The sequence below is a fragment of the Aquarana catesbeiana genome, linkage group LG06 (genome assembly GCF_042186555.1).
Source record: "Aquarana catesbeiana isolate 2022-GZ linkage group LG06, ASM4218655v1, whole genome shotgun sequence".
Lineage (NCBI taxonomy): Eukaryota > Metazoa > Chordata > Amphibia > Anura > Ranidae > Aquarana > Aquarana catesbeiana.
This window is the reverse complement of record NC_133329.1, coordinates 60,262,683-60,286,141: the sequence shown is the minus strand read 5'-3', so window position 1 is coordinate 60,286,141 and position 23,459 is coordinate 60,262,683. Positions and strand designations below refer to the sequence as shown.

Genomic DNA, 23,459 nt, shown 5'->3' with positions numbered 1-23,459 from the left:
ATGACCCCTTTTTGGAAAGAAGACATTCCAAGGTGTTTAGAAAGATGCATGATGAGTTTTTTGAAGTTGTCATTTTTTCCCACAATTCTTTGCAAAATCAAGATTTTTTTTTTCTTTTTTTTTTTTTTCACAAAATTGTCATATTAGCAGGTTATTTCTCACACACCGCATATGCATACCACAAATTACACCCCAAAACACATTCTGCTATTACTCCCGAGTACGGCGATACCACATGTGTGAGACTTTTACACAGCGTGGCCACATACAGAGGCCCAAAATGCAGGGGAGCACATTCAGGTGTTCTGGAGCACCCAGGCCAATTCTGACATTTCTCTCCTACATGTAAAAATCATCATTTATTTGCTAGAAAATTACATAGAAACCCAAAACATTATATATATTTTTTTAGCAAAGACCCTAGAGAATACAATGGCGGTCGTTGCAACTTTTTATCTCGCACTGTATTTGCGCAGCAATTTTTTGAACACGTTTTGTTTGAAAAAAAAACAGTTTTGTGCTTTCAAAAAAAACAAAACGGTAAAGTTAGCCCAATGTTTTTACATAATGTGAATAATGAAGTTACACCGAGTAAATAGATACCTAACATGTCACCCTTCAAAATTGCACACGCTCGTGGAATGGCGCCAAACTTCGCTACTTAAAAATCCCCATAGGGGACGCTTTAAAAAATTTTACTGGTTACATGTTGTGAGTTACAGAGGAGGTCTAGGGCCAAAATTATTGCTCTCGCTCTACCGATCGTAGCGATACCTCACATGGGTGGTTTGAACACCATTTTCATATGTGGGCGCAACTTACGTATGCGTTCGCTTCTGACTGCGAGCACACGGGGACACGGGGAATTTTTTTTTTAATTTTTTTTTTTTATTGTTCATTTTACTTTATTTATTTTAGTTTGAGGCTTTTTTCCAAAAAATAAATTTTTTGATCACTTTTATTTCTATTACAAGGAATGTAAACATCCCCTGTAATAGGAATATGGCATGACAGGTCCTCTTTACAGTGAGATATGGGGTCAATAGGACCCCACATCTCACCTCTAGGCTGGGAAGCCTGAAATTAAAAAAAAAAAAAAATGATCCTGGCTTCGATTGTAGCGGTGAGTCGGTAGAAGCACCTGAGGGCGGCGAGAGGGGGGGGGGGCGTCCCCTCTCGCCTCCCGTAAGAATGATCAAGCAGTGGGACAGCCACTATGATCATTCTTATGGTGTAGGGAATCGCCGGCTGAAAAAGATGATATCTGAATGATGCCTGTAGCTGCACCCATCATTCAGATATCCCCGCACAAAGTCAAGGACGTCGTATGACGACATACCAAAAATGACCCCCCAAAATAGATTCTCCTGCTCCTCCTGAGTACGGCGATACCACATGTGTGAGACTTCCACAGCCTGGCCACATACAGAGGCAGAGTACAGCCGAGCATGGCCGAGTATGGCTGAGCATGGCAAAGTATGGCGGGGCATGGCGGAGTATGGCGGGGCATGGCGGAGTATGGCGGGGCATGGCGGGGTATGGTGGAGTATGGCGGGGCATGGCGGGGCATGGCGGAGTATGGCGGGGCATGGCGGAGCATGGCGGGGTATGGCGGGGCATGGCGGGGTATGGCGGAGTATGGCGGGGTATGGCGGAGTATGGCGGAGTATGGCACAGGGTTGCACAGGATCATTGCAGAGTATTGCACAGGGTTGCAGAGTATTTCACAGGGTTGCAGAGTATTTCACAGGGTTGCACAGGGTTGCAGAGTATTTCACAGGGTTGCACAGGGTTGCAGAGTATTGCACAGGGTTGCAGAGTATTGCACAGGGTTGCACAGGGTTGCAGAGTATTGCACAGGGTTGCAGAGTATTGCACAGGGTTGCACAGGGTTGCAGAGTATTGCACAGGGTTGCACAGGGTTGCAGAGTATTTCACAGGGTTGCAGAGTATTGCACAGGGTTGCAGAGTATTGCACAGGGTTGCACAGGGTTGCAGAGTATTTCACAGGGTTGCAGAGTATTGCACAGGGTTGCAGAGTATTGCACAGGGTTGCACAGGGTTGCAGAGTATTTCACAGGGTTGCAGAGTATTGCACAGGGTTGCACAGGGTTGCAGAGTATTGCACAGGGTTGCACAGGGTAATTGCAGAGCATAGGGGGGGGGGATGGCTGAGCATGGAGGGATGGATGGATGTGACTGGACATGTCACTGAGCTGCGCTGTGGGCACTACACATCCAGCCCACAGCGCGGCTCACATCCGATCTCTCCCCCTCTGTACCGATCGGTACAGAGAGGGGAGGGAGGAACCGGCGTCATGACATGACGCCGGTTTGTTTACATGTGATCGCTCCGTCATTTGACGGAGCGATCACATGGTAAACGGCCGCGATCAGCGGACCAGAGGACCCGGCGGTCACGGATGTTCCCATGTGCGTGCCCCAGGGGGCGCGCGGGAGCAGTTTTCTGGAATCACGTCATATGACGTGATCCCAGAGTTATCCAGCCGCCCTGCAGCCGTCATTTGGCTATAGGGCGGTTGGCAAGTGGTTAAACAAATTTTTTCCTCAGTTTAGGCCGATATGTATTCTTCTACATATTTTTGGTTAAAAAAAAATTGCAATAAGCGTATATTGATTGGTTTGCGCAAAAGTTATAGCGTCTACAAAATAGGGGATAGATTTATAGCATTTTTATTTATTTATTTATTTTTTACTAGTAATGGCAGTGATCTGCGATTTTTATTGTGACTGTGATATTGCGGCGGACACATTAGACACTTTTGACACATTTTTGGCACCATTCACATTTATACAGCGATCCGTGCTATAAAAATGCACTGATTACTGTGTAAATGTGACTGGCAGGGAAGGGGTTAACACTAGGGGGCGATCGAGGGGTTAATGTGTGTCCTAGGGAGGTGATTCTAACTGTGGGGGGAGGGGACTCACTAGGGGAGGAGACCGATCGGTGTCCCTGTGTACAAGGGACATAACATCAGTCTCCTCTCCTCTGACAGGACGTGGATCTGTGTGTTTAAATACACAGATCCACGGTCCTGCTCTGTTAGCCGGCAATCGCGGGTGCACGGCGGACATTGCGGCCGCCGGGCACGCGCACCGGGTCCCGAGCGATGTAGCAGGCAGGCGCGCGCCCCCTAGTGGCTCGGGAGGGCGATCACGTCATATGACGTCCGCCCAGAACAAGAGCTGCCTCTTCCCACCGTCATATGGCAGTGGGCGGTAGCTTAGTGGTTAATGAAATGGCAAAAGTACACAGTTCAGGAACGTAGTCAAAAACAGATTCAGGGATTGGATGCCAGAGCGGGTAGTCAGACGAGCTGGGATCAGGAGACCAGAAGTCAGCGTAGTGAGGAGTAAAAATCAGGAACATGGATTGAAAGGGAAGTCAGCCTGGCCAAGTCATACACAGGAGCACAGGAAGGTATGCACTTATGCCCCGTACACAAGGTCGGACTTTCCGATGGAATATGTGCGATCGGAACGTGTTGTCGGAAATTCCGACCGTGTGTGGGCTCCATCGGACTTTTTCCATCGGAATTTCCGACACACAAAGTTTGAGAGCATGCTATAAAATTTTCCGACAACAAAATCCGATCCTTTAAATTCCGATCGTGTGTAGACAAATCCGACGGACAAAGTGCCACGCATGCTCAGAATGAATTAAGAGACGAAAGCTTTTGGCTATTGCCCCGTTTATAGTCTCGACGTACGTGTTTTACGTCACCGCGTTCAGAACGATCGGATTTTCCGACAACTTTGTGCGACTGTGTGTATGCAAGACAAGTTGGAGCCAACATCCGTCGGAAAAAAATTATGGATTTTGTTGTCGGAATGTCCAAAAATATGTCCGACCGTGTGTACAGGGCATAAGAGATTATAGACCACGCAAGGGCAAGGAGGAAATGAGCTAAGCTGTTTAAATAGTAAAAAGGGTCTGGCTGTAGGCTGGACTAATGAGGCAGGTTAATGGTAACCAGGTGAGTCACTAAGGTAACAAGTGGCTGATAATTAACTGACAGCTGAGCAGCTTCTGAGCACTGAAAGAAAAGAGCTGCTTGGTAAAGCGGAGTTCCACCAAAATTTTTTTTTTAAAGTCAGCAGGTACAAATTCTGCAGCTGCTGACTTTTAATATTAGGACACTTACCTGTTCAGAGTGCCCGTGATGTCCTCACCCGGAGCCGACCTGTCCCTCGGCACTCGGGTGGAGGTGCCGCCATCTTCGGTAAGGGAATCAGGAAGTAAAGCCTTGCGGCTTCACTTCCTGGTTCCCTACTGCGCATGCCCGAGTCAAGCTGCGCTATCTCACTGGCCCCTGCTGTCTTCTGGGACCTGTGTGTCTCCCAGAAGACAGCAGGGACGGATGGAGGAGGGGCATAGCGTAGATTGCCGCACATTCTGCGGCGATCTATGCCCGGAAGTGGGAGCAAAATACCTGTATTAGACAGGTATATGCCCCCGCCTCCCCACTGAAAGTTGCCAAATGTGACACCGGAGGGGGGGAGGATTCCGAAAAGCGGAAGTTCCATTTTTGGGTGGAACTCTGCTTTAAGTAGCAGGAGCCCAGGTCTGACAACTATTTATCCCAGTGACAAAAAAATGATGGAAAATGTTCCCAATGGAATACTATTTATAGATAATTTCCTGCTTAGAAACTGAATGTTGTTCTTGAAATGCACAGAGAAAAATTCTTTAGCTCTAGAGCAGCGGTTCTCAACCCTGTCCTCAAGTACCCCCAACAGGCCATGTTTGCAGGTTTTCCTTTATCTTGCACAGGTGCTTTAAGTCAGAGTCAATGGCTTGGTATTTTGGACAGCTATTTTATCTAAGAGAAATTCCCAAAACATGTCCTGTTGGGGGGTACTTGAGGACTGGAGGTCGAGAACCACTGGTCTAGGGAACATCCAAATAATTAACACATGTAACAATGATCGTGTGAAACTAACTACAGAGCTTTAACAATTTCTTTATGTACAGGGAAAATACTGATTTATGTCAATGGCTTTAAAAAAAAAATGTGTTTTGATAAAAATTGTGATTTTACAATACAATGATTAATTATGAATTTTAGACCAGTTTGGTAATTGATGTGGCACCTCTAAAGTCCTATTTAGCAATATGCTTGAGTTTAAAATCATTTCATTTGGACTTCGTTATGGGGTGACAACTGCCATTTGTGCTCTTGCATTGTCACCCTGTCACACACATGGCTCTGGGGGGACTACAAGCTGACATGCCAACATATTTGTTCAGGCATCGTCCACCATGTCTTAGAAGCCATTAGACAACTTACTGTACTTCTGAGATGTGCACGATGGAAATATTTGTTTTGGATTCATCCATTAAGTTAAAAAGTTTGTTTCATCATATTCGTTATGTTAGACTGATTTGTTTTTGGAATTCGTCATGTATATTCGCTATCTTCAAATCAATTCGAAATTCGAATTACACAAAATGGCTATATTCATTTTATTTTTATTCTATTGTATTCTTTTTTATTTAATTCTATTTTATGCTACTCTATTTCTTTTCCTTTCTATTTTATTTCATTTTATTTTATTGTTTTATTCTATTTTGCTTTATTCTATTCTATTTTTTGTATTCTACTCTTTTCTATTCGATTTTATTCTACTTTATTCTTTTCTATTCTACCTTATTCTATTTAGTTTTATTCTATTCTTTTCTATTCTATTTTATTTCTCTCTAGTCTTTTTTATTCATTTTATTCTATTCTATTTTGTTCTATTCTATCCTTTTTTATTCTATTCTCTAAGGCAGCTTAAAGTGGGGGTCCACCTACATCAACCAAAAAAAAAAAATATTAAAAGCCAGCAGCTACAAATACTGCAGCTGCTGACTTTTAATACATGGCCACTTACCTGTCCCAGGGTCCAGCGATGTTGGCAGGCGACGCCGAGAACCCGCTCAGTTCTCGGCAGCTGCCGCCGCCATCCTAGGTGAGGGAATCAGGAAGTGAAGCGTTACGGCTTCACTTCCCGGTTTCCTACTGTGCATGCGTGAGTCGCGCTGCGCATCGTAAATGGTCCCCGCTATCTCCCGGGAGCTGTGTGTTTCCCAGGAGACAGCGCGGAGGGACAGGAAGAGGCATAGACTCCCATGGGAGTCTATGCCGGAAGTGGGTGCAAATACCTGTCTTAGACAGGAATCTGCACCCCCCTCTCCCCTGAAAGGTGCCAAATGTGACACCGAAGGGGGGAGGGTTCCGAAAAGCGGAAGTTCCATTTTTGTGTGGAACTCTGCTTTAAGTAGGATTCCTCTTATGTCACTTTTTTACCCTATGCCGCATACACACGATCGCACATTCTGACAATAAAATCCATGTTTTTTTTCAGACGGATTTTGGCTTAAACTTGTCTTGCATAAACACGGTCACACAAATGTTCCGAACGTCAAGAATGCGGTAACGTACAACACGTACGACGAGCCGAGAAAAAATGAAGTTCAATAGCCAGTACGGCTCTTCTGCTTGATTCCGAGCATGCGTGGAATTTTGTGCGTCGGAATTGTGTACACACGATCGGAATTTTCCAACAACGGATTTTGTTGTCGGAAAATTTGAGATCCAGATCTCAAATTTTGTTTGTCGGAAATTCCGACGGAAAATGTCCGATGGAGCCTACACATGGTCGGAATTTCCAACAACAAGCTCACATCGAACATGTAACGGTTTCCGACCGTGTGTACGCGGCATTACTGTATTTATTACAATACTGTATGTTTCCATTTTGAATTTGAATTCAAATTCATTATCAAATTCATATTTAAATTCAGATATCATTTATTTCAGATTCGTTGAAATTTGCTAGTATTCTGATACGGAAATTAAGATGCATCCGAATCTACAAATAACGAAAATTGTGTCCAAATTTTGATTCTTAACACAACGAATCTCCAGCTGCTACATTTGTCTGGTACGCATTCATCCTATTATAATAGATAAGTAGCAGCTGCACTCTGAATTCTGGTCTCAATGTATTGATTGATGCCAAAAATTCTGACCCTGAACTTTCATAGAGCTCAATTAGGAGTGAAATGTGTCGCAAGGAGGGGTTGGTGCATTGCTACTCTCTAATCTGTGATTGGTCCGTTGGAATGAGCCATTGAAGGACCCACCCCCAAAGTGGAGGAGGCATGGCAGGACGGTGCGGTAAGGGGGGTCATATTTATTTTCTATTATACATAGGAGGAATGTGACTCTAGCATGCCAGGTGGATGTTAATTGGGCATATCCCCCAACTTTTAGAGATGGGAATGAGGGACACCTATCAGCAAAAGTATGCAGGCATAGGACACACCCCTTGCCACGCCCCCTTAAAGGAGAATCATACAAAAAAATAAAACATTGGTTCAACCCAAAAGTGCTTTTTTACCACTACTATTGCTTTATATTGGCTTTTGGAATTTACAAATGCAGCAATTTAGAAATCAGATGAAAGGTTTAGCACTGGGAAACACTTTTTCATAGATAAAAAGTGTATTTTTTATACATCTATATAGATCAGACCAAAATGAGGGAATGAGGGACAGAGGGACATTTCTCCAAATCAGGGACAGTCCATCAAAATCAGGGACAGTTGGGAGCTATGCTTGGGTGAATTCCCCAGTAAATCCTTTACAAATAGACCCATCTGATCTCTTTCTGTATTTGTACATCATGTTTAATCGTTCAAAGGAAAATAAAAAAATACACACCTTCACAATATAATAAAAATTCTGGGGCAACAAAAGTGGCTTTCAGAAGTGTGTTCAAGTTTATTACGATACTATATATTTTTTTTTTTTTCAAATTCTTTATTTATAGTAAGGAGGAAAACATCCATCAGGGCAGAACAATAGAGAATGGGATCAATGTCCCTCGTTAAGTAAATACAATCCAAAGTAACATGGTAGCATCATTTGAGGTACATACAGTACTATTATATTTTTATTTCATTATAGACAAAAAGATATGAGATTTATGTAGTAATTCCATTGCTACATGATTTTCTTAAGCATATACAGTACATTATTTACTTGTAATGCAGATACAATATGCGCTGTTCCACGCTATAAATTTAAAGAAAGGAAAAATCTATATATATATATTTCATAATGTGTGATTCTTTCTGCAACCACTGCACAATTAAATGAAATATTAAAGAAAACGTTGTGATTGGTAAGTGGTATATAGGATATAGAATACATAATATATGTCATAATTAATAACACTTAAAGCTCAACTCCAGGCAGAACCTTGTTATGCATAGACTGCGGGAGAGGTTTAAACCAATGATTGTTTTTTTATTGTGGACTTCAATTGCTATTGCTTAATAAATTGTATATTTAGACAATTTTAATTTACATTTTGGATAGTGTGGGGACCCCTCTCTCTTTTTTTTTTTTTTAACACCACCACAGTAGTCGTAAATAGGGAACAAGGGAATTACGGTCAGTTTTTTATTTTTTTCCCTGTTGGAGATTTTCCCTCATCTCCAATTTGATGAAACCGTTATCACCAGAAGAGAAACTGATGGGAAATCTCTAACGGAGCCACAGATATCAGTACAATTAAACACAAGTTGTATTCCCTCCCTACTCCATCCAAAACTGAAAAAAAAAAACACGTTTGGGCTAGACCATGGGTGTTCAACCTGTGGCCCTCCAGCTGTTATGGAACTACAACTCCCATCATGCCTCTGACTTTGGGAGTCGAGCTTGTAACTGTCAGCAGCATGCAATGCATCATGGGACTTGTAGTCCTGCAACAGCTGGAGGGCCACAGGTTGAGCACCCATGGGCTAGACTAATGATGTTAAAGAGACCCTGTCACCAGACCATTCATTTCAACAGCAATTTTCCTATAGGATTTTATGTGTATTTAACTTATTTTATCCCAGTTATTTATCTGTAAAATAATCTCTTGTGTTGACATCCAAAAGCCCTCAGACAGCTGCTTGGTGCCGCCATCTTGGATGTGATGTCAGCAGCCCCAGCAGACTCAGAGCTCTCATTCAAGTAACATTTTAAAGTATTTACCTTTGCTCCTCTTTTTGGCAGCTAGATAAAAAGTTAAGTGGGGAGGGGAAAATTAGCTGGGCCAGCACAGGCACTGAAAGTAAGCATTTAAAATACTGGATTTTCTGTGCTTTGCTTAATTTTTTTATTTTTATTTTTTAATTAGTGACAGATTCTCTTTAGATGAGGTTGTTAGACTACAGAGGCTAAACAAGCAACGTTTCCAATATCTTTTAGAGTAAGGTGTACATGGAAGAGCTGTGCATGGAGCAAACAAAGCAAAATTTCACAGCACACTTAGCTAGCCAGTAAAACATGACATTTGCACATACACTATATTACCAAAAGTATTCAGACGCCTGCCTTTACACACACATGAACTTTAATGGCATCCCAGTCTTAGTCCGTAGGGTTCAATATTGAGTTGGCCCACCCTTTACAGCTATAACAGCTTCAACTCTTCTGGGAAGGCTGTCCACAAGGTTCAGGAGTGTGTCTATGGGAATGTTTGAAGAAAGAAGGAGGGCGCACCGACCTAGTGCATTACCACTGGTGATGATGTATGTAGACGGCAGGCATTATTGTATGAAGTTGGTCGCACCACACACTAGGAACTAGACACCCGAGCGCAGGAAAGATTTCTATTGTTTTATGGGAATGTTTGACTATTCTTCCAGAAGCACATTAGTGAGGTCAGGCACTGATGTTGGACGAGAAGGCCTGGCTCGCAATCTCCACATCTAATTCTTCACAAATGTGTTCTATCGGATTGAGGTCAGGCCAGTCAACCCCAAACTCACTCATCTATTTTTTTTGGCCTTTGCTTTGTGCACTGGTCCAAATTATTTGGTAGAGGGGGGATTATGGTGTGGGGTTGTTTTACAGGGGTTGGGCTTGGCCCCTTCATTCCAGTGAAGGGAACTCTTAAGGTGTCAGCATACCAAGACATTTTGGACAATTTCATGCTCCCAACTTTGTGGGAACAGTTTGGGGATGTCCCCTTCCTGTTCCACCATGACTGCGCACCAGTGCACAAAGCAAGGTCCATAAAGACATGGATGAGTGAGTTTGGGGTGGAGGAACTTGATTGGCCTGCTCAGAGTCCTGACGTCAAACCGATAGAACACCTTTGGGATGAATTTAAGCGGAGACTGCGAGCCAGGCCTTCTCGTCCAACATCAGTGCCTGACCTCACATGTGCGGTTCTGGAAGAATGGTCAAACATTCCCATAGACACACTCCTAAACCTTGTGGACGGCCTTCCCAGAAGAGTTGAAGCTGTTATAGCTGCAAAGGGTGGGCCAACTCAATATTGAACCCTACAGACTAAGACGCTATTAAAGTTCATGTGTGTGTGAAGGTAGATGTCCCAATACTTTTGGTAATATAGAGTATGTGCAATTGTCATGTAATATAGTGTAGATGTAGAAGCCGCTTCGCCTCTCCTCTGTATAGTGCGGTCCTAACACTCATCTATGGCAGTCTCCTTATTGGAGCATACATAGCAATGGATAATTTAAGGTGAGGTACGCCCAGAGGGAGCCCATTACTCCTTAAAGGTGCAGGGACACATCAGAAGCCCAACACAGCACAATGGCAGCTGAAAACCTCCAATGTGTGCCCACCCCAATACTGGCAGGTTAAACAAAATTGCAACTGGCCAATAAACAGAAAACATGATAAGATTGTCAAGTTTTTTTGTTCAGCTCACAGGAAATGACGAGGACACTGCATTCCTTGCAAAATCAAGAGATTTCCCTACTAACTGCAAAACAAAACCACCATATGTAGCTGCCACATCTAAGGACTAGTAAGCTTCAGAGGAAACACTGATCTGTGCTGGATCTCATTGCTAGAGAATGGTTTGTTCATGTAAATTTAAGACTAAAGTGTGTATAGTGGAACCTGGGATTACGAGCATAATCCGTTCCAGGATCCAAAGTACTTGCATATCAAAGCAAGTTTTCCCATTGAAGTCAATGGAAACGAAAATAATTTGTTCTGCATTGACTTCAATGGGATGCAATACCACATGCGGCCAGAGGCGGGGGGCGCCGGAGAGCCTCGGAAACGGCCCAAAGGGCCCGAGCACACTTAGGCTGACCTCGGCAAACCTCGGAAAGACTCCATTCACAAGACTTTGCCGAGGTCAGCCAAACTGTCCTTGGGCCTTTCCGTGCATTTCCGAACGCCGCTGATCGGCGACTTTCGGCTCTGCTCGGCTCCAGCGCCTCCCACCTCAGGCCAAAAGCGGTACTGCACACCGCTTTTGGCCTGAATCCTGCTCGTTTTGCGAGACAACACTCGCAAACCGAGTTAGGATTTTTAGAAATACAGTGCTCGGTTTGCGAAACGCTTGTTAACCGCGTTACTCGCAAACCGAGGTTCCACTGTAGATACACTGCTGTCTTTCAGCCCATATGCTTCTTTACATTTACTCCCTGACTTTGGGAATTCAGCCACTTTCTAGAATGTTCTGGATTACTAGAGTGAGCGCCGGGAGTACAGCTATTGCTCTTCTTCTGATGCCCCAATACTGGACCCTCTGGTCTCAGCTCCTACAGCTGCAGAGTTGAATGCAGTCGCTGTGCCCGCCCCTCCCCTCCTACCAAATCACAGAGCACCAAGTATTATGTGAATATATTTATGAATGGGCAGCAGAGGGGAGGGGCGGGTAGAGATGCAGTGTATGAGAAAACAGAATCTATCCTCTCATAGCCCTGGGAGTGTAGAGAAAGCTGTGCTGCCAAAGCTCCATAAAATGGTCAGTTGGAAATAAAAGAAGCGTCCACAAGGTGGCATGCACATTGCTGGCCGTAACTCATAGTAAGCCAGCACATTTAAAAAAAGGGACTTAATACCCTGGAGTTCAGCCTTAAAGCGGAGTTCCGCCAAATTATTTTTTTTTGCTATACACTTTGTATATCTAGCTCTGGCACGGAATAACCACTTTTTTTGAGGAACCAACTGGGACGTTTATATATAAATGATATGTCTTGTTCCATAATAATTTTTTTCTTGTATAGTCACGTCATGTTGGACGTAAAGCAGAGTTGCGCCAATTTTTTTTTTTTACAATTACTGCAGCTGCTGACTTTTAAAAAAAGGACACTTACCTGTCCAGGGTGCCCGCGATGTCGGCACCCGAAGCCAATCTATCCCTCGGCTCTCAGGTGGAGGTGCCGCCGTCTTCGGCGGCTTCACTTCCTGGTTCCCTACTGCGATTGCGCGACTCACGCTGCACAATCCCACTGGTCCCTGCTGTCTTTTGGGACCTGTGTGTCTCCCAGAAGACAGCATGGGGGGGGCGGAGGAGGCGCCGGAAGTGGCGTAGACAGCCGCGGGTGGCTCGGCTATCTATGCCTGGAAATGGGAGCAAATACCTGTATTAGACAGGTATCTGCTCCCCCCTGAAAGGTGCCAAATGTGACACCAGAGGGGGGGAGGATTCCGAAAAGCGGAAGTCCCATTTTTTTGTGGAACTCCGCTTTAAGGTCACATAAATGTACCCAGATATTGCATAGGAAAAGGAAGTGCCGTGTTGAATATTTTTTTCTTCCAGTTTATTATTTTAGGGTATATAACACCTGGAGTTTAGCCTCAAAGGAGAAGTCCAGCCAAAGCTCGTTTGGCTGGGCTTCTCCTATGGATCACAGGAGTGCAATTCGTCTTGCAGAGAGTGGGCTGAAGTCCGCCCTCTGACGTCACAGAAATCAGTCCAGGCAATGGGAGTCTGGATCCGCCAGCTGCCTGGACTGACACCCATCTCAGCGAGTCACTGAGAGCCTGAGATGGCCGTTCTGCCCCCTCCACAGCTCAGCTCTCGGGTGAGCGTAGAGGGATAAGAGCGAAGAGTTGTGACTGACAGTCTGCAGCTCTCTGCTCACTTAACTCTGAAAAACAAGTGATCGGCGGTAATCGATTGCTCGGTTTTTAGTGCAGAGGCGCCGGGGGACAGATGCAGCATTCATCTAGGTAAGTATGATTATGGAAAAAAAAAAAGAAACCCTGACTTCTCTTTTAAGGTCAAAAAAACGTGCCCAGATTTTGCATATGAAAAGGAAGTGCCGTGAAGAATATTCTTTTTTTATCCTTCAATGTATTCTTTCATGTTATATAGCTCCTCTAGACTCTCCATTGCTTGTTGCTGTGTAATTTCTTTCCAGTCCTCTGGAAACTTAGCTGGTTTGGCCTTGTATTCTTTCGCAAACTGGTCATTAAATTTCATTAAAATGAACTTCCAGTAATCAGAGGCAGTGATGGTTTCATCAGCCTGAATGGCCCAGTCAGGAAAGAATTTTCGGTAATCCTTGTAAAGGTGAGTTTTCCATTCAGTTTCTCTACTCCGGAATGTACCATTTCCATGCACATTGGTTGAACATATATCGTGACTCAGGATTTCTGTTTCTGAACATCTATATCTTCCTAATCCTTCAGGTCGGTGCACTTCTGCAGAATGCTCTGTGTGATTTTTACCTCCAGCCTCACAGGGGACTTTACAGAATGGACACAGCTTTCCACATCCAAAAACTCTGGTGAAGAGCTCATCTTGTGGGTTCAGTGTGAGCCTGGAGAGAACGTCTTCTATATTTAAAGACCTCATCTCTCGTGTGATTTGTTCTTCTGTGTCAGTGAGAAATATCTTAATGTCACCAGAGAACTGACGCACAGAGGCCATATTTTTAAACTCTATTACCTTCAAGTCATTTGATGAAATAACAAGATCTTTATTTAACATTTTACAGAATGTTTTCAAAAACTCTTGCACGTTTAAACAATTTTGAAGTTTTACATCATTTAGAGCTTCAACCACAACATTCATAATTGAAGTCAGAATTTTAGATTGCAGCTTCTCAATATCTTTGTTCTGCTTGTATTTATCTTTAATGTATTGTGTGATCCAGTCTTTCACAAACATCTCATAGTTCCTAATGTAATCAACATACTGTTTAAAGTCATTATCTTTCAGCAACTTTTTGAGCAAGGAGAACTGGAAAAACTTCCGGCTGCGGTATGTTGTGGAGTTTTCTCCTTGTAAAATATTATCCACTATTTCTGTCCCAAGATTTTTATCAATGAATTTTATTAGTGCGGGTTTCAGGCAAATGTCACAGAAATCTTTTGCCCTGTTTTGGCAGTCATCTTTTTCATTAAAAATATTCTGAAATGTGGACAGATATTTTTCCTTGTGTTTCTCCAAACTGAGTTTTGGATCATTCTCTTGGATGAAATCGTGGTGCATCTTCTGAAGCAATGGTGCTAATTTGCCCAAAATGTGAAGTTTCACATCCAACTCAAACATGGGAGTGGTGTGGAGCTTCTGTGAGTCATTGTTATAAAGCTCTTCTCTGATCATTTTTAACAATTCCTGACAGTAAGTCTCATGATAGTCCGCTTTCAAATTCACTTTCTCTGTAACATAACTATTGCATTTCCTTAATAGAAGGAAATAAAGATTTTGGTAGTCCTTTAAATATTGCATTTTAAATATTTTTTTTTCTAAAACAGCTCCCATATCCCTAAAAATGTTTTCTACGTGTACTTCTGCAGCATTAAAGTCCTTGTGTTTGAAGTCATTTAAACTATGTATATTAGCTAATTTTTCTGTGACAGCTCCAACACTGTTGCTCATGTCTTTCTTCAGTTGTCTCAGGATGTCTTTCTCAATATTGCGCTCATGGAATCGGCTCAGCTTCAGACTTGACAGTGTGTCATTCCACATTTCTTCAAACTGGGATTTGACTTCCTTATTGCCTAAACTAAAGTTATTGTTTTTGCATTTGTTAAAAAGACTAGTCACCCTTTCGTCAATAACTTTCTTGAAATCTCCATGAATTCCTTTAACTGCATTTTTTCCTTTCTGAATTTGTACAAGTTCTTCTATTCTGTTGCTTAGCTTGTTTTCTTGATGCTCTCTGAGAAGTTTTACACTTGTGAAAAACTCTTCCCTGTATCTTTCTATTAGAGAAGCGTTCTCAGATCCACCCTCAAAATATTTTTCTAAAGATTCTCTCATAGTTGTCTCTTCTTTATCTACCTTGACATTCAGGTCATGTTGAAGCTTGTTACATAGGTCTTCTTGTGAACTATTTTCAGCTTTATTTTGTATCATATTTTCAGTCTTCATTATCCAGTTATACATCACTTTGGAGAAGTTCCATTGCAGATTATTGTACCTACTAGACAATTTCTCATAGGCCTCAGCAACAAGACTATTCCGGAAGTTGAAGATGAAGTTCTCGTGTTTCACAGCATTCCATAAACTTCTTATCCATTTAGAAAAATCACACAATCTTTGAGGGTTATATGACTTTTGAAAAAAATCAAGTAAATGCTTCTTAAGTTGGTTGATATTTTCACTGTAACCACTGTTCACTGAAGCCATTGGTGGTACACCGTGCCAAAGACCAGGGATATAACACGTATGGTTCTCCATGTCATGGTCAATAACATCTGAAAATGACGTCACTCCAGTTCTTTTCTCCATCTTTGCTGCAAGTTGTGTCATCTCATTCAGTTGCTCACTGAATTTCTTTCTCTCTCTCATGTTCTTTTCATAAGCAGAAACATCACCCACATTCTGATGTACAAACTGGCAGTAAGGTTTTTTTCCAGCACTTTCCATCCGAAGAAATGCATGGACAACAATTTGCAAAACATCCTTCATTTCTGTTGTGTTCTCCATTGCCATGTTGATCATTGTGATATCACTCAGTCCTATAAATAACGTTGCCAGTTCGTTGTCATGTTCATAACTGTCATTCAGTGACGCTAATTCAAGAGCCTTAAGTCCTTCAGTGTCAATTATGAGGATAAACTGACACCCCAGTTCCCTTTGGACATTTTCCTTCACTCTAATGAGAGTCATGAAGGCTCCTCGTGTGCATCGTCCACTGGCCACTGGGAACTGCAAACCAAACATGGTGTTCAGGAGGGTGGACTTTCCTGTGCTCTGTACCCCCAGTACAGTTATTACTCTCATTCTGCATTGACATTTCATCTTCTTATCAACCGCCTCTAGGACATCAGTTATCCATTGTAGGGGAATGTTAGAGGCATCTCCATCAATGAGTTCCAATGGAAACCCATCCAGCAGAAGATCAGACGCTATTTCAGGGAGTTTGTAAAATTGTCTCTCACTAATTTTACCATCATTTACCATAAAACATTCAGCTTCATAAAACTGCGCAAGCTCCCTTAGGAAGTGTTCAATACCAAGGGAACTTTCAGATATTCTTTGGTCCAATGCTTTAATTTCCATACGATTGATGGATTGAATATTACATTTTTTTTTATATTCATCCTGTAACTTTGACAGATTGACCCGAGAGGATGAATCAAGGAGAATTTTTAGCCATTTCAGGAAAAAGTGTTTCTCCTGTGGGTTTGACTGTATGATTGCATCTATAAAAGTCATTATACCAGGGGGTGGAATGTGTCGGTTTTGTTCTTTAAGTAACTCTTTTCTTCTGTTGATGAGCTTTGCTCTGTAATGTTCTCCATCATCCTGATCAGTTTGGTGTTTCATTCTACATAATTCTTTTTCTGTTTTTGCAAGCTCCTTCCATAGATGTCCCTGAAGCTTCATTGTTTTTTCCTTGTATTTTGCCACATCCTGTATGTTTTCAGTGATTTCCAGAGCTCGACGTTTTGCTGTCTGACACTCCTTTGACTTTTCATCCACATGGATGCCAAGCTCACTGGCGGTGTCAATCATCCCTTCAAATTTCACAAAGCAATTATGTATCAGTTCTTTCATGATTTTTTGCACATGCTTTACCAAAGTTGCATCATTAACTTTGTTTCTTTTTACCATTATTCGACTATCATCTAGGTTGAGCACTGGATATAGTTTTTTTAATGTGTTTTTTTCTATTTTTGAAGGATTTGTCAGAATAACAAAATATTTTGTTTTTGAATTATGAACACTTGATAACAGCTGGTATTCTGTCTCACTAATACTGTCTGCAAAAATGAACACAGCTGTTGATATCTGAGTTAGGAAAGTGAACTGAGTCCAGTTAGATAAAATGTCTCCTCTCAAATTCAAAACTGCAAGTGGGTCTGTAAAGATATCAGATATTTCTTTTCCAGAAGGAAAAAAACAGGACATCTCCACTAAACCATCTGATATTTTACGAGGGAGGTTTCCACCTTCCATATCTCTATGTACAAAATAATCATTGTGTTGCTGACTTTGGGTTAGAAGTTGATTAATAATAGCAGACTTTGATAAACTGCAATTTTTCAATCTCACAAAGGAGTAAAATGGTAAAGAAATGTTTACCAGGTTGTCCTCCATGAAGCCCTTTGTCTCTTTTAATGACAGAGGCCTCCACCTTTTCACTATGTCCCTCATTGCCCAAATCATAAAGGTACAGTCTGGACCATCTGCAGATGGCAGTAAGATGGGGACAGCAAACTGGCACATGGCCATTTTGGACACAATCTCCTGCTGTAAGAAACTGTCTGAACAATGCAGAAGAGTACACTGGACATCCAGAGGGTGAACAAGACAAGAATCTGCATCCGAGATATTATCATCAAAATGTATAAAGCTTATGTCTGTATCCTTGCTAGATTCCTCCGGCTGCAAGTTTCGTGCTTTTACATTTAAAGCCATGAGATTATATAAGAAATACCAAGGAACATCTTGTACTCGTTGAAGCTTGATCCCCTCTAGATTTTCTTCCCCAATTTCTAAAATGTTGCCCAAGGTGAGTTTAGAATTCATGTAATTTTCCATCTTGAGCTGTAATAGAATCTTCTGAAAATCTTGTCTTTTGACTGGGGAAACGAAAAAAAACATAAAACGTTTCATTAAGACTGTACGATTGGTAGATAGAAATAGAGAACATTGTTATAATGGAAGAAATGTCATCACTTGATTAAGAAATGTTGTCTTTAAAATTTAGGATAGCTGAATTACTTTCAAACACATGCAAGCTTTGTGTTTTTACTTTTGAATATACCTCTAAGATTGGTGATGGTCAACTTTAAAATCATAGAGGGTCTCAAGTGCAGCCCTTGACACTTCCAGAGGGCACAATAGCAGTTTATTTTCCTACACTGAGGTGTATTTACTCAAGTTAGGAAGCCCATCCAAAATGATTACCCAAAAATGTTGGTCCTGCGGCATTCTTTGCAGCATATTGCAATTCACACTGAAGAAATTAGAGTACAACAACCCACAGTTTTCGTTCTTAGGTACCTCTGGTGCGTGTGCATTGAATTTAATATGTGCATGTATGTCGGCTTAGAGGGGCCCAATATTTTTTGGGAGGAAGGAATGCTTGGACAATTTCGTTAATTCATTACCATTTTTTTCATTTATTTTTTATCTTGGAAGTGCAATAGTTTTAGTAAACATAAACTGCTTAATACCTTTTCTCCTCAGCAGTATATAGCACTCTTGTGACTTCTGTTAGTGTCTGGTCAAAGCTTGTAGGAGGAGATTTCATGCTGCATTGACTGTCCTTTCAGGATGCATGACCCCTGACCCTCTGTCTGGACAGTGCTGTCTGACCCTGTGCTGATCACATGCACTCTCCCAAGAAATAAAAAAATTCTCTAGCAATATACTCCAAACTGAGCATGTGCAGCCTGACTCCTCTAACACTGTCTTATCTGGACATGTTTTGGAGTCAGTGGAAGAAGGGGAGGATCTGTGCATACAGGATCAAACAACCTTTATACACAATGCAGATGATTAACCCATTAGGTTCCACAGTGAGTATAACAAGCATGCTTTACTGCATAGACAGACTAGACATGTGCAATTCATTTCGGTCCGAATTGCAGTGTGGGGCAGTGAGCAGTAAGAACTGGAAGTGCAGAAGTGTGGCGTTTGTGGTATGTAGCAGAGTAGTGAGTGCAGGGAAGTGACTGGCATGCATAAGCACTACATAGTACTAAATAGAGCAATGCACAATATCTAGTGGGAGTGTAAGGCAGGCCAAGAGCTTTATGCTGAAATGAATAACAGTAACCATGCTCCCACTTATAATAATCACTGGTGGGCACTGGTTAGCTGCACTGGCTGTAACTGTGTGGGACCGATTTTCCATTTACACAAGCTGGTAATCTGCTTTTTTTTTTCTCCTCACGCTGTCAACGTGAGGGGGAAAAAAAAGCAGATTACCGGCTTCTGTTTACATCATGTGATCAGCTGATCACTTGGTAAAGGGCCAGGATCGGCCCTTTACTCCGATCTGTAATTAGCCGAGTCCCAAGAACTTGGTGATTACAGAGCACGCTGCCCGCGTGCCACAGGGGGCGCGTGGGCAGTGTGAGCACCGGAAAACATCCATGTATGCCTTCCCGGCAATCTAAACCATGCTGCAGCTGTCTTTCGGCTATAGAGCGGGCATCAAGTGGCTAATTTCCTGTAAAGCCAGAGGCGGTACAAGAAAGTGTCTGTATATTTATTTCAATTGGCCATGTTCAACGCTTTTGTGCTATACAAAGCATCGGTAAGAAGTGGATCCTTCCTAAAATTTCAAGAAGAGATCACCACAGCCCTTTTGTATCCAGAAGGTGCTGTGGCACAATCACTTCTCCTCTGCCTCCTACACACAATTTGATTGCACGTGAATCAGTGTCACATGATTACAGGAGGCGGGACATTGTTACTGTGACCCGAGCCATTCAAATACATCTCCGTGACACACGGAGGAGATCGCTGCTGATCCGGGCACAGGCAGGCTGCATGACAGGCACTGGTAGGCTGCTGGGCACTGGTAGGCTCCTGGGCACTGGTGAGGCACAGGCAGGCTGCATATGCTGGGCACTGGTAGGCTGCTGGGCACTGGTGAGTCACAGGCAGGCTGTAAATGATGGGCACTGGTGAGGCTGCATTGATCTCCTGTACCATGTCTGCAGTCTCTGACCATCTCCTGTACCATGTCTGCAGTCTCTGACCATCTCCTGCATTATATCTGCTAGAGGTGCACCACATGGAAATTTTGTTAATACTATTAGCAATGTGTTGTATAAAAATACGTTTTATTTAACCACTTCAGCCCCGGACCATTTGGCTGCCAAATGACCAGGCCACTTTTTGCGATTCGGCACTGCGACGCTTTAACTGATAATTGCACGAAACAAAACAAAATTGACGTCCTTTTTTTTCCCCACAAATAGAGCTTTCTTTTGGTGGTATTTGATCACCTCTACGGTTTTTATTTTTTGCGCTATAAACAAAAATAGAGCGACAATTTTGGAAAAAAAGCAATATTTTTTACTTTTTGCTATAATAAATATCCCTAAAAAATATATTAAAAAAACATTTTTTTCCCTCAGTTTAGGCCGATACGTATTCTTCTACATATTTTTGGTAAAAAAAAAAAATCACAATAAGCGTTTATTGATTGGTTTGCGCAAAAGTTATAGCATCTACAAAATAGGGGATAGTTTTATGGGATTTTAATCTTTTTTTTTTTTTACTAGTAATGGCAGAGATCAGCAATTTTTATAGTGACTGCGACATTATGGCGGACACATCGGTCACTTTTGGCGCTATTATAGGACCATTCACATTTATACAGCGCTATAAAAATGCATTGATTACTGTGTAAATGTGACTTGCAGTGAAGGGGTTAACCACTAGGGGGCTAGGAAGGGGTTAAGTGTGTCCTAGGGAGTGATTCTGACTGTTAGAGGGCGTGGCTACGAGTGACACATCACTGATTGCTGCTCCCCATGAAAGGGAGCATACAATCAGTGACAGTGTCACTAGGCAGAACAGGGAGATGCTTGTTTACACTTGCCTCTTCCCGTTCTGCAGCTCTGTGACCCGATTGCGGTACACCGGTGGACATCGAGTCCGCGGGTCCCGCGTGCACGGTCACAGAGCTCGTGGCAGGCACGCGCACGCACACGGCGGCAAATTCAAAGTGACAGAAATATACATCTATTTGCCTGTCCGTACCATTCTGCCGACGCATATAGTCGTGAGCCAGTCAGCAAGCGGTTAAAATATATAAAAATATTTTTTAAAAACAGTAATTTTAGGTTTCGGTTTTCAGCCAAGTGTATTTTTCATTTTCTGTATCAGTTTCGGCATCAAAAATCCCATTTGGTGCTCCCCTAAAATTAATCGTCGCACCTTGGGACATTGCCACCATATATGGTATATCGTTCCATCTTGCCCACAACCTCGAAAACAGTTCGGAGAAGCTCCCGAAACATATATAGCCAGTCTGGTCGGCACCATGTACCATCTTAAAAGGACCTTATAGTTTGCCCCTATAATAGAGGTGTTAATAAGTGATTTGGAAGCTGCTTGGGCAATCGATTGGAACTCCTCTAGTTCGAGGTTTTCTTGGAGGTCTTGCTCCCATTTGATCATGTAATCTTGTTTGACTGACTTAAGATAGAATACAATTCAACAATATGACCTTTAGTTTTATCATATTTATAATATAGATATTCCATGGGCGACATGGTCGTCAGATCACTATTGTGAGATAAAGTGTTTAGGTAGTGTTTCAATTGAATATACCGATATTGTTCAATATCTGGCATCTGGTATTTATCTATTTATCTATTAGGGTCTGTTTAGTTAACATGCCCTTGTAACAAGGGAAGACATAGCACACTACTCAGCATATAAGACATCAAACTGATATAGCTCTACATGTTTGAATGCTTCTTCAGGAGCCCGTTTGAGTCACCTGTAATAGGGAGAGAGAGAGAGGAGACAAACACAAAAGTAATACAAAATGTTAATATTCACTTTAAACCTTGTTAGTAATGCGTCTCAATCAATATCCGTGAACACCATGGGGAAACCAGTCAGTGGACCTAACAGCCAACAAGCATAAGGTGACAAACAATTACATGCGGGGACATGTCTGGTAATGAATCCATAGCAGGTATAGACCCCGGGAAGGCGATAGAATAAAAAGTCCCGGCTGCCAAGTAAAAGTTATATAGAGCCAAATAAAGCTTAGAAGGTGGTAAAATTGTGGCAACACTCCATATGAGAGGAAAACAAAAAGAAAAAGAAAAAAGGGAGAAAAGGAGAGAAAAAAAGAGATGGGAGGGGGGAGTTGGCGGAAGGGAGGGCGGGCAAAAGAGAAAAGGGGGGAGGAAAAAGGGGGGAGGGGGGGGAGGAGGGAAAAGGGGGGAAGAAAGGGGGAGGGGGGGAAAAAAGAAGGGGAGGGGAAAAAACAAGATGAGGAGGTGAGCAGACACTAGATGGAATAAAAGGATTAATGATGTTACAGAGGCATGTACAATTAAGCCTACCTCAGAAAGAAATTAGATCTGCCAATAACTGGGAAGTGTATATTGCCATAATCGGCTTCCAGATAGCCAAGCTAAATTGGATAACCAATAGCATTGATTCTAATGCCGCGTACACACGGTCGGACTTTTCAGCTACAAAAGTCCAACGGACGCTGACGGACTAAAGCTGGCTGGTAATCCGATCGTGTGTGGGCTTCTCCGGACTTTCAACGTACTTTTTTAGCCTCAAATCCGACGTACTTTAGATTTGAAACATGCTTCAAATCTTTACGTCGTAACTACGACGGACCCCGAAGTCCGCTCGTCTGTATGCTAGTCCTACGGACAAAAAAACGACGCATGCTCATAAGCAAAAACTAAACGGAAGCACTCGGTCTAGTAAAACTAGTGTTTGTATTGTAGGTAGCACATTCATCACGCTGTAAAATCTGTGATCGTTGAATGCAGCGCATTTTATTTCTTCTTTACGAATGCTCTAAAGAACGAAGGTGTTTTGCTGTTCATAATCAGAGTTCTCCCAAACTGATTTCTGGATTCTTTTTCTCTTTGATCTCATGAATGATATAGTATGCTTTTTAAAAACAATGTTTCCATACTAATAATACTTTTTCCCTTATATTTTTTTTTTTTTAGGTTTGTAAAGTTACCACAAAGAACCCATTATTCTATTTTTTTTTTTCGAGTGATTATTTTTTAGTTTTTAGATAAAGTTAATCCAAAGCACCGTTTTTGGTTATGTAGATTTTTTTATTTTCAAGACTTACCACTTGAACATTATTAACATTAGTAATGTATTTTTGGTGTGTTTTTTTCAAACTCAATGAGATTGTTGTCCCTTGTTAATTTAACATTGTGTGTAAAATCAATGATTTAAAAGAAAACACATAAAGTCTTTTGCTAAACTCAAAAAAGATCCATTTATTCATGGTCAAAATAAAATAAAGAGGAAGTCAACGCTGGAAAAAGTCGTTGTACAAGAAAATTGGGATCTTGCGGAGTCCATATAAGAGGGAGCACAATCTGGTCCAAGAATCCCAGAGATCAACAGCACCAGCAGATGATCTAGATGTCCCCAGACTGTGGTCCTACAACAGCCTGCGTCTTCTGTCAGACCAGACTGAACCCAGGTCATCACTTTCTTCTCTTCCCTGCAGCCTTTCCTCCACGCTGC

At 42.2% G+C, this 23,459-nt stretch overlaps 1 pseudogene; it reads right to left on the bottom strand.

The window, feature by feature from the left end:
• Nucleotides 1-13,075: 13,075 nt before the first annotated feature.
• Nucleotides 13,076-23,459, bottom strand: part of LOC141147971 (interferon-induced very large GTPase 1-like) — a 75,744-nt pseudogene continuing 65,360 nt past the window's right edge.